This window comes from Sturnus vulgaris, chromosome 14 (assembly GCF_052056855.1).
Source record: "Sturnus vulgaris isolate bStuVul1 chromosome 14, bStuVul1.hap1, whole genome shotgun sequence".
Taxonomy (NCBI): Eukaryota; Metazoa; Chordata; class Aves; order Passeriformes; family Sturnidae; genus Sturnus; species Sturnus vulgaris.
This window is the reverse complement of record NC_142256.1, coordinates 18834277-18847080: the sequence shown is the minus strand read 5'-3', so window position 1 is coordinate 18847080 and position 12804 is coordinate 18834277. Positions and strand designations below refer to the sequence as shown.

General features: G+C 42.0%; 1 protein-coding gene and 1 long non-coding RNA gene across 3 annotated transcripts in view; one reads left to right on the top strand and one right to left on the bottom strand.

Moving 5' to 3' along the window:
• AFF2 (ALF transcription elongation factor 2) overlaps window positions 1-12804 on the top strand; it is a 350200-nt gene that overhangs the window by 77751 nt on the left and 259645 nt on the right. The window lies entirely within an intron of this gene.
• On the bottom strand, window positions 8175-12244 carry LOC148222190 (uncharacterized). Its single transcript, XR_015806805.1, has 2 exons — window positions 11935-12244; window positions 8175-9260 (listed from the first exon to the last, which is right to left on the bottom strand). It is a non-coding gene; the product is annotated as an uncharacterized LOC148222190 (long non-coding RNA).

Below are 12804 nucleotides of genomic sequence, written 5' to 3'. Positions count from 1 at the left end.
TATTTATGTATGCTTGTTAGAGTTTATCAGTGGTTTACTGTAAGTCATAACTTGAATACTGGATTCCAGGTGTTTCTGGGAAGTTGGTATCAACACCTTAATGTGCATTCATTTATTTAAAGAAAAAATACAACAAAAATAACCCCATAATCTAGCTTTTTTCTTCATGAATCAGATGTTTACTCTTAGAAATACCGCATGTTGGAAAGCTATTTTATGTGACTGATGTTTTAATGACTGTCTTTTATGTCCTTCTGAAGATGTGGTTATAACCATTTTTCTCTTTAGGCTTCTTTTTCCCCCCCTCTTTTCTTTCTGTTTTGCTTTTGTTTCTCATACTGCAAATTTAAACTGACAAGAAGACTGTAATAGGACTCCAAAACATACCTTGAACACACACTGTTAAGCAAATTACAATTGTTGATGTCATTTACACGTGTTGCCTTTCAAAGGATGAACATGTTCATTTAATTTGCTTTTTAAATATCCATAACAGTGTCCCCAAGCATTTTAATAAAACAGAAACAGTTAATTATTGCTGAATAAGGGTACCCAAATATAGTGATCTGCAGCTTGCATTTAAATGTCTCTGACAGCACTTCTCCCTCAAAGAGAAAATTGTGTAAATTGCCAGTTATTATATTTTCTAATAAATAAGTCTTGAATCTGTTTCTCTTTTCTTCCCCACCCCTCTGCAATACTGTTCAGCAACCATACTTTCAGTGGGGCCATTTCTATTACAGAGTGATTGAGCTCTGATTTACACATCAATTACCCAACTTCATGGAGATTTTCATGCTCCCCTAGCTGACATCAATGAAGCATAACTGCGTTAGCGCTTTATTTCATCCCAGTTTTTGATAACTCAGACTGATAACTAATCATATTGAAAGACAATGTGCTATGATACACGAAACAATAAATGCTCCCCTTTGAAAGCCCATCTATTCTTTATATGCTTACTATTCAGGAGCTTATCTCTGCCATCCATTCCCCCAGAATCATACCTTTCAAATTCGTGTTCAGGAAAGGTTTGGGGCTGCATAGTACTAAAAACAGTAGAAAACTGAGGTAAAAATAACATTTTCTAGGTGCATGGTATGTGTGGGAATAACTAAAAAGAGTGATGAATATGACAAATACTAGCCAAACCCTTCGCTTACATTTCCATAATTCCCCCAGGGGTCTCTTGGGCGTTATTTTCTTTGGAGGCTTTAATCTTCTGTATTCTCTATTAAATCTGTGACTGGAATTGCATTGTTTTTAATGCAAATTGTGAAGAGATTTTGCTCATGTGGATAGATAACCAGTGACCATCTCAAGTGTTTCTCTGCAGAACTGTTGAACATCAAAGACAGAATATTCTGTATTTTAAAAGAAATCATTTATCTTGAAGTGCAGTGATAGATACATTCTGTGTTAGATACTCTCAATAACTATTCATGCTATTAAAAGGAAGACAACATTAAAGTAAACATTAAATATGAAAGATACTAAGAACTTTTAAAGCTATTCTTGCTATGGCTTGATTTGTCTCTTTCAAGTACGAAAATTATCAGGACAAAAATGTAAGCTCAGTGGTGATAAACAGAGGAAGAAGAATTTTGCTATTTTAAGTGTGGTAGTGCTTATATTGTTTATCACTAGTGAAACAAAGACTTCAGATCAGCAGGAAAGATATGTTAAGTTGGCCATGTTTCTGCCTAAATATCAGATTCTGAAATTCCTCTCATTAACTTAATACATTTTATGACCTGCAATGAAATTTAAGACCTTAGGCTTTTTCTTTTTTTCTTTTTTTGGTCTGAAATAAATGCATTAAAATACCAGCATTTATACTAGGAGAATCTGCATAGAAGGCAGTTTCTCTTCCTTTGCACAGAGCTGTGTTACTCTGCTTTTACATGAAATCAGTGGAGTTATGGTGAGATAAAACTGGAGTTATGCAGAGGTGAATTCCCATTCTAATGTACTTGTTAGAAGTAATCTTTCACCTAAGTTGATTGCCAGGTGAAATGGTTTTTGCCTTAATGTTTTTAACTCACATTGAAGAAGAATTGCACAGGTGAGGAAAAGCATGTATTTGAAGCATGGGGTCAATTCTCATTGACCTGAGTTGGATATCTCCTGTAAGTTAAATATACTCATGAGTAGGTTTTGATTTGGGATGTTTAATACCTTGGATGTTTAACACCTTGGGCAAGCATTTAAGTTAGTTTTTGAGGAAGCCCAGTTTCCGAGTTTACTTCTCCAGCTTCCTGAGTACTTGCAGGCAAAGGAAAAACTATGAAGCAACAACCTTGAGAAAGGACTTTCAGTTCTCAAATTTCGTATCATTTTATATCCACTGTGTCTTAGTTTAGAAGCTTGTGTTTTTATCTTGCTTCTACAAATTACAAACATTTCAGTTTGAGAACTTCTTTCATCATTCAGGCATATCTGATATTTTAAGGGGGGGTGGAACTAGTAAAGGGAAGTGTTTGATTGGATGTAGTGTGCAGTTTTGTGAATTTGAGACATATTATTGAGAAGAGCAACTACTTCTTCCTTAAATTGTGGGTAAATGCTGTCTTTTTTGGATGTCGTTCATTTATCTTCATGGATGTATTCTGTCACTCTCTGCTCCTGCTTTTTTATTGATTCTTTCCCTATTGGGCTCTTGTTTTGACTGAATCAACAGAGCCGTGTTCTGTTTCATTCATGATTTATCTGCAACATGAGGTGTTTGATCATTTTTCTCTCTTCTGCTTTTCTTAATATCACAGAGACTACCCCTTCAAACTTGTCTGGTCTTGACTTCTTTCTTCTGCTCCTTCTTCAGTCTTTCAGGCTGTTTCCTAGTCTTCTGTGCTTTAGGAGACTTCTGTGGCTTTCGTTAGCACAACTTTGAAAACAAACCCCTAGGGCTCAGCCTTTAGCTGTTGGTCTAATTTCATCAGCTTTCCTTTAACTCTTCCCTATAACCTCTTACTTTGTTGCAGTCGGTCCTAAAATGTTTTTTTTGCTTTTTCCTCCAGTTATTTTGCACCACATCCTCTAACTTTCACCACAGATGACTGCACTGCACTTTCCACTGCCCCAAATTTTAATCTCCTTCTAGTTCTCCTTTTTCTAGCTAGAGCATATCTGAGTTTCATCACTTATTGCCAAATCCACATTTTTAGCTTCCAGTCCAAAACCTATGTGCATGTTTGTTATCTTTTGCCTTGATATAACCTCCTTCTGTCTCAGCCACCTCCTCCTCTTCTCTGTTCTCCAGGGATTGGGCCAGATTATCTCTGCAGCCATCACTGGCTGCAGCGGGCGTGAAGGTGCAGCTCTGCCGTCCTTGCTGACGCCCTGCAGACTCACACGGGCTGAGCACCTGGCCTATCACAGGGCATCAGCTCATCACTGTCCCTTTGGGTGCCTGTAGCTGAGAGGAATGGAAAATGGATGTGTGATGCTCTGATTGTAAGGCATTAAATATCAAATGCTGTTATTCAAAATGCACTTGCAGCCTGCCCCAGTGTTAAAACAACATTACAGTTGTAGTTGCTACTCCTTCTGCCATATCCAGCATACTGATAATTTGTAGGTTGGTGGTCTCACATGCTCTTGTACTATTCTTACTGCTCACCATTCCTCATCTTCTCAGATCAATGTACAGGATTCCCCAATCAAATTCAATTATTAATCTAATAAGTGGTAACAAAACAATAAAGCTCACATATTTAAACTGCATTGTCATGTAGTAGTTCTGTCTAGGGAACTGCCCTCTCGGATATAGTGAATATTGTGGCCTACAGCTGTTTTCTTCTATATTTCTTTTTATAAAATGTTTACAAAAGTCTGTATTGTGAAATCTTGCTCTTCTAGCTTTAGAGGAGTCATGAAGTATTTCTCATACTAGTGAGACAGACTGAACTCTGATGTTCCTCACAGTATCTGACGATAGTTTTCACTGACACCTTCACCACTAATCACATATCTGTATTTCACAGAACATTAGTTAAGCTAAAAATTAAACACAAATCTCAGAGATTGCATTGTGGCCGCATTAAGAATTTCAGGAGAGCATCCCATTAGGTTCTCAGTGCACTGCAGCCTTAAGATCTAATCAGCATCCCTCTTTGAATTACATGGAACCCAAGTAAGTTGTTATCCTAATCTGCCTACGATCTTACAATATTTACCTTCCCATAGCCACAATCAGTGCCGTGCCAAGCATTCTCATAGCAAAAGTGCATTTGCAGAGAAATAAACCAAGTAATGTACCTGACGGGTTGAACCGCTTCCTTCTGCATAGACACTTTGTACATTTAAGGCTTCCCTGTGACTCTGCCAATAGAAAGTTTAAAATGCAGCTTTAATTTTGTTATTTTTTTTTCTTGTTCTCACAAGAGAATATATGAGTGGGATTTGAATTGAAGCAGTGGTAACAATTTACTTAGGGTTTTGCTTGTGTTGTAACATGGATTCTCACAGTTCTGTAGTCTGTAAACATTGTTGGGATCTAGGGCTTGAGGTGTGCCATGTACTCACCCCTTGGGTGCCTGAAATATTAATGTTTCATAAACACAATAAAAGAGAAATACTTCACTGTGTTGTATTGGAAAATACTGTATTTTCAGACTTTTAATATTAACATTCTAAACACTGTGTTAGCTTAAGTTAATGTATTTTAAAGTGATTATGCCACTTTGAATTATGCCCGTGCTGTTTTCATGGTTTTTGAATTGTGGTTTTGTAATGTGTCATAAAGACTATTTAGTAGACTTGGAGTCTTTGCTGCTTTTTCTCAGATAGGATATGCCTCACTTGGTTTCCTAAATACTTTGCATGCTTGTGACCTGAGCTGTCTTTTAGATAACAAAATGCTGTAACCTCACATGAAGGGTAAGAAGTGTTGTGTGCTGTGCTCTGTGATCTCTGTGTTCAGTAGCCATATTGTTTGATTTGAATGTGCCCAAGATTTCACCCTGAAACCCCAGGCCAAGGAAGCCATTGTGAAACTGTAAAATGCAGTTCTAACTCTGAATAATAATTTTTTCTGAAGTGAATGCTGACAGTCCTGGGATGGAAATGCTTTCATAGTAAACATTACTTACACAGGATATAAAATCTTGCTTAGACTAGATCCGTGAGACTGGTCTTATAACTTCACCATGACGTGATCTTGCTGAAGAGTCACACAGTGTGTTACAAATGACTCAGACCCCAAATGGGAATGAGTTATAAAAGTTTTATTGAGAACCAAATAAAAATACACAAAGCAAAAGGGACAGCGCTGGGAGTGTGGCTTGATGCCAAAATGGCAGTTCCACCTTTAATACACCGGGGGGCGGGGCTTGCATCGGCCACATGAATATTTATGAGCAGTCATACATATTATAATATTTCCTTATCTATACTTGGCCCTCCCAAAGTCTGCCGGTTAACTTTCCTTTGATGTTCATTGGTCGAGACCTTCTCACAAGCAGACTGGAGGTGAGGTGTTACCAAGCCAAGTTCCCCGGCCAGGAGCTTTCCCCATCCCCAGCTGTATCCTGCAAGGGCCAGGTATACAAGCCCTTCCCCAACATGTCTCTGGCAGCACTGAGATGACCAGAGCTGTCTGATGGCAACATGGATGAGAGAAGAGAGGATTGAAGGGAGAACAAAAAGGGATCCAAAACCAAACTACAAGAACAGAATCACATATGAAAAGAACTTTAAACCTTAATAAACCTCTTTAACACACAAAATCATTGCGAGAGCCAATTACCTCACCACCCATCCATAGCAATCCTTCTCTTCCTTTTGATAAGTCATGTGGCTCAAGCAATGATTTTCATTTTTGATTTTGGTAATCCACTCCTGCTTCTCGTTCAATGTAAAACTATTCCACAACACTCAAAACTATCCTTGCAAAAATCAACCTCGTAACTGGGCCACCACAACAGCATCAACCACCCCACAACACATATCACTATCCCACAACACTAACAATATTACAATATTTAATTAATACAATTAATAATTTAACATCAATTCATTCAAAATCCAGTGAAAGACAGCTTTCATTAATTTGTTCTTCTTAGATTTGATTTTATTTGGTTTGGGCTGTATGTTGAATTCTTTTCCCGTATCATTAGTTCATACCTTTTGTATATTAGTTGTGCTTCCTCTAGCGGGTCTCCTATTTTGTCATGACCCTCTGAGGAGGCCCTACAAACTCTTTTTGATCTGCAAGTATAGCTACCAAATGCATGTTCGGTACCACACTGATTGTTAAACTGATAAAACATGGTATTAGACAGAGAAGAAACAGGAATCCCACCAAAGAACATAATATTATAAATCCTGGCCTATTCCACGAAGCCCCTCCGAATAATTTATTCCACCAAGCACTGTTTAATATGGGTTCCCACTTCTGAATGGGTACATGTATGCGATCTTTCTTATTTCCCTTGCCAAATCTATCACTGCCCCTCCATTATCATCTATTTGTAAACAACAATCTGATGTATTAAATTTTCCACACACACCTCCCACCTTGGCCAATAGATAGTCTAATAGATAGCTGTTTATCAAATCTGTTTTGATAAACAGCTGCCCTGGTTTGCGTTTTTGTTTTGTTATTTACTCCAAGGCTGAGGCAGTTCTATTAGTTATTATCTCAACCACAGCCTGTAATCATATTATTAAGTATGTATATAGCAGTCTGGTAACCCCAACTGCCATTTTGAGGCCAGGTGGCAGGTCCATAGGGTCTCTAGGATCCTTTCTGGGGACCACTCATCCTTTCCCCACATTTGGGTACCTCCAGTCCTGGTTTCTTTGAGACCGTTTTACGTCTTCATACACTGGTACTCCTAATTTATCCCCTTTTTGCAAAGGCAGTAGGAAAAACCTGGTTAGATTAAACCCAGGGTACAGCTTCCTTTCATTCTGGGGGTAAATTTGTGTAGGCTCTCTTTCTACAACTCCAGAACAGGCCATTTGGGGTCATCCACATCTTAGAGGTGTTTCCTATACCTGACCAGTAAGGAGCTATTCTTGGAATATCTTCATATGGGTTGATTGTTTCAGGGGAAGAACTCACGTTGCATTGGAAGAGAATTTCCTCCCTACCGTGTTGACACTGTGAGTCATTGTTCATTCTCCACAGCTGCTGAGGAGCTGAGGGAACCCACCAGATGTTTGTTCCATTAGTTATCTTATACCTTTTATGACAATACAAGGAGTCTTTTCTACTTTCTTAGAGAAGGCCCTCCCAGTTCTGCAAATGCACTCCTCTCCTGTAGTCTTGGAGCTTAGTACTCACCCTTTGAGTCTATCAGTCCTTTGTCCCTCAGTTTGATTACATTTTAGTAACTCCACAGGACTTAAGCTTACCCCATTCCAGGGCCACTCTTTGGTCATTGACTGTCCCTCCACATACTCACAGTTAGTGAGATTGGATTCCCGGCTTATTCTTCCCCATGGTCCACAAATAGGTTCCATCCCCATTTAGGTAGCTCTATTTCATTCTCCAGTGTGTCTTGTATCTTTGTATATATATATCTGGTTTTTGTTCACGGGTGGATTCAGGTGGACATGTCAGCCTTTTGGCGGTATCCTCTATTATTGTTTTATCAGATCTTATACTCCACCTCCATCTGAGATATCACAACGTCCAGTCTTAGAGAAACAGATCCATTTTTCTCCCCATGGGCATCTCAACCCAATCTTTATTCCTCCTGGTCCTAAATTCTTCGCCACCCAGTAGGTTTGTCCTTGAATGTTGCAAGTTTCTAGCTTCTTCAGGTCGTAACAAACCCTACTTAAGTGTAGGCCACCAGATAAGGACCCCAGGTATTTTCATAATACAGATTTTGATAATACTTCCGGCAGGGGTCTGCTTGAGTCTCTGAGTAGATAAAGAGTAGAATAAGGAATGGAATAAGCACCAGAGGTCCAGTAGGACTCCCAGTCCCACTGACACAGCCTATGGGGTTGCTGCCAATAGTTGGCCCCTTACATGGTTGATGCGGCCCGCCTTCTCCACCCTGCACCGACTCGCCCAGCTAGCTCCTGAAGGCAAGACCAGCGCCGAGAGTGGCCCACTTCCAGGATTCAGGGGAACCCGGAATGTGGGTAGGGCTCTGAACCCTAACGGCCGTACACGCGTCCGGGGAGGAGCAAAGGATTGAGACAGAGTCCTTCTGAGGTTCCGGGGAAGCAGGATTTATTGAGGGAGGGAAGACAACTGGGATCGAGGGAAGGGAACCACAAAAGGCAGGGAACACAGGTGTGCAGCAACTTAAATACAGCAACCAATTGCTACAGTTTGGGGGTGTAACATAAGGCAGGGCTGATTATACATACAACCAATAGGGGGAAACATAGGCGGGGAAATACATGTAACATCAAATCGTGCTAAGAAGGGGTTGACTGATACAGAAGATACTAGAAGGATAGGAGGGGCTAGGAGGGATTGACAATCTCCGGGGCAGGGACTAGAGTGAGGGACAGGGAAGGTACTTGGGTTGATTGATCAAGGGAAGGCGGGAATTAGGGCAACTGAATTATAACGGGGGGGGGGTACAAACAATGGAACAAACCATCTAATAACAATAAAATAACACAATACAACACATGGTGAATAGGGGTATCCATCTGGTCTTGCCCTCTGGTCTTGTAGACTCATCTCATACCATACAGAGTTCCTGGCAGCATTGGAAATACAGGGTTTCACTCTTGTTGATGTTTTCTTCTCATTGGCTTTTGGTTAGTTCACAATGGTTCAAATCCACAACACAAAATTACTGTATGGTGAGATTGTCTGTTGAGAGGATTACCCTACCAATACTGGCCACACTAGAATGTGTTACACTGGGATATTTCAGACAAGGCATGCAACTAGGAAGGACCCTGTAGGTTTCAAAAGTCCAAGCAGAGCTTTATCTGGCATGCAAAGGCAAAAATCTTGTTGACCTCCAAGGTTGTAATTCCAGACACCCCCTCCCACCCCCCCACATTTGTGGAGAGATCAGACTGTCTCAGGGATGATGTTGGAGTTTATACAGTTTTTATCCCTTGGGTATCCCGAAACACCAATATAGTCTGTCAATGAAAGGGCAGTCTGCTTGCCACATCAGGGCTTAGTGTCCCACATTAGGGTCACCCTCAACTGTCCGGGCAATGATGTTACATTCCACTGGCAGAGTTCGTTTACAGGTCCTTTAACTCCACTGGCGGGGTTCACCTTCGTCCAGTGGTTCTGATGGCTGTCTTGGTTGTTATCTTATCAGTACCTGAAAAGGACCTTCCAATTTTCATCAGTGGTTGTTCATTCCAGGATTTAAAAGGGTATATGGATTAGGGACTACGGGATGTCAGTTATTTAGTCCTTTCATTTACTTACCTTAATTCCTGTACCAGTCTATGAGTACCATCTGATTTTTAACAGGTGGAGTGGGAATGTTATGGGGCAACATACACAACTCTGATTTCTTAACAGGTGGGAGTAGGAATGTTACAGGGGGAGCATACACAGCCCAAGGGTTCTGTTTAAGATAAGAAAATCAGTAACAGATTGTAATCCCTTACACCCTTCCGAGAGGATAGAATATTGATGAACTTGGATTGGTTGACTTATATCAGTTATTTAAATCATAATAGGCATCATGTCTAATTTATCCTGATTCTTTGGTCCTGCTCATACAATTGGGTTTATCGTTTCTATTTCTTTTCATTTGAACAGTTTGATTACCATCCCCTTCCTTTTGGGAATATCCCAACTCCAATTGTACTTGCAAATCCTTCCGAAGGAGATCACATCCCACCCCTGGTACTAATAATATATCTCCCATTTCTGTATCATGGCTTCCCCAGGGGTCACTCTATTTAATCTCTCAACTCCTATGTCAATCAAAAACTCAAATTATTCTCCTTGGGGACCTAATTGTAGGGTTATCAAAAGCTTATGATGGTATAGAGCCCCTGACACCCCAATCTTCTGTTTCTTTTTTGTACTTTCTTAAACAAACTTCCTTCCTCCTTTGAAGACAATCCCTCCTTAGATGCCCCTTTCCTCCACAATAAAAACATATGGGACCTTGATTTTGATCTTTTGTTCTCCCTCCACCCTGTCTGTTATCATCCTGGAACATCCTCTGTTGACCTCCCCCCCTATCCTGTTGAGGGGTCCAACTCCTAACAGATCGATTCTCTGCTCTTATTGATGCTAACATAACCTTGGCTTTTCTCTTTACCTTCTCCTCTTCTCTTCCAACATAAACCTTCCAAGCCTCTCTCAATAGTTCATTCAACCCTTGTTCCTGCCAATCAGTCCTCAAGGTTTTGCAACTCTCTCCAGCTATCTGGCCAGGCATATGTGACAAAGTTGACTCTTAATAGTGCCTGACCAGCCACTGTCTCTGGGTCTATGCCAGAGTATTGCCTCATATTCTTGCTGAGACTTTGCAACCATTCTGTGGGAGTTTCTCCTTGTTATTCACCAGAAGCTTTACTAATATTCTGATTCTGGGGAGCAGCTTCCTTTATTCCTCTAATTACCAATGCCCTATAGTCTTTCATATTTCATCTCCCCTCCTCGTTGTTGTGGTTCCAAGGGGAGTGTTGTATGGGCATTTTTTCCCCCCATTTTGCAGTCCATTTTGGTGTTCTCTATCCCAGATTTTCATACCTGCTATCCTGATAATTTACCTTTCATCTTGGGTGAATAGTATACTTAGGATGGACTGTATTTCGTCTCAAGTGTTTGGACCTAAAAACTGATCCACCTGTTCTGACAAACCAGTGGGGTCATTCAATAATCCTTTTAATTCTTTCTTAAAAGCCTGTACTTTGGAAGAGTTGAGAGGAATATTTACAAAACCTACCCCTCCTTGTGCCCGACCCATCGGTACATCTCTGAGGGGATATACCCTGACCTGGTGATTCTCATTCTCACACTTTGATATTGCCCTACTCTTGGTGTTCTAGCTGGGTCCATCTAAGGGTATTACCCTCTCTGAGGGCACTGGTGCTTCTACGGTGTCATTGTGCCTGGGGCAATGGAGGGTGCGGGTGCCGCTGGAGGTACTGGTACATCTGGGGCAATGGGAAATGGTGATACTTCTGGAGGTACCAGTGCACCTGGGGCAATGGGGAATGTCGGAGGTAAGTGGTCTAAAGGGTCCCATTCCTTTTTCTCAGATACTTTAGAAGTTTTGGTCTCTGAGGGAGAAATCTCCCCTTTCCAGCAGGCTGCAAATTCACGCCTCCCGACTGAAACATTCTTCGGCATTCCCATGCATTTGTAGGGCTTGGCAAATCCACTTCTCAAATGACCCATACTCAGGCCTATGTACATGATCAGGTCGTATTTCCTCTTTTGTCCACTCTATCATGCAGTATTGCATCATCTTTATTTTATCTTTCTCCCTTGTATCAGGGTTATAATTCGATTGAGATAGCTTTAGTCCTAAGGGAGAGTCTGGGGGTATATTCATAGGTACTTTTTTACTCTTCTTCCTGGACTTTACTTTACTACCCCCCTGTCCCATGTTACAAACCTGGGGCTCCCTTCTGTTCCCTATTCTGCCTTTGCCCTCTTGTACAGCAGTCAGCCCCCCTCTTTTATTTGGGAACCTCTTCTGCTACCACTGCCTTTCCACAGTCGAGCCCTCCTTCAGGGCTCCTCTGGGGGTCCATTCCTCCGCGTCTCCCGCTTCCCTGCCACCTTCTCTCTCCCGCCCTGCTGCAGCTGCCCTTTCGCCAGGCAGCCGAGCCCTTCTCCGGGGCTCCTTCGGGGCTCTATCCTCCCCTCTGAGCCTCGCCGCTTCTCTTCCGCTTTCCTCTTCCCACTTCGCGTCCCCACCCCTTATTAGCTCCCTGCTTCTTTCTCCCTCTCGCGTGTCTCTGTCGCTTCTCTGCCTGTCGCCCTTCGTCCCGCCCTCAGATATTCCCCCGCCTCTCCTTTACCTGGCGTCCCGCCGCGGCGCTGGAGCTTTCCCTCGGTCCAGCTGTCTGCCCGAGCATGCTCTGTGCTCTGACTGACTCAGGTGCGGCTCCCGTGCAGTACCGTCCAGAGCTGAGGTTCCTGCACTTGGATTATGGGCACTGGCCAACTTCCTTCTATGCGTATGGATCGAGTCTTTGTCATGTGAATTTAAAGGGGCCACGGAAAAGAAAAGATCAGGGAATTTTGCTTTTGCTTTGCGAGTTCTCCTCATCATTCCCGGTAACCCAGCTCGGGTCTAAGGGTCCAGTAAAAGCCCGGCGTGGGCCGCCCCACACGAATGCTCTCAAGACCCCCAGAACCAGTGCATATATACCGGACTAGCCCCCAGAAATTGTTATGAGTGACTCAGACCCCAAATGGGAATGAGTTATGAAAATTTTATTGAGAACCAAATAAAAATACACAAAGCAAAAGGGACAGCGCTGGGAGTGTGGCTTGATGCCAAAATGGCAGTTCCACCTTTAATACACCGGGGGGCGGGGCTTGCATCGGCCACATGAATATTTATGAGCAGTCATACATATTATAATATTTCCTTATCTATACTTGGCCCTCCCAAAGTCTGCCGGTTAACTTTCCTTTGATGTTCATTGGTCGAGACCTTCTCACAAGCAGACTGGAGGTGAGGTGTTACCAAGCCAAGTTCCCCGGCCAGGAGCTTTCCCCATCCCCAGCTGTATCATGCAAGGGCCAGGTATACAAGCCCTTCCCCAACATGTCTCTGGCAGCACTGAGATGACCAGAGCTGTCTGATGGCAACATGGATGAGAGAAGAGAGGATTGAAGGGAGAACAAAAAGGGATCCAAAACCAAACTACAAGAACAGAATC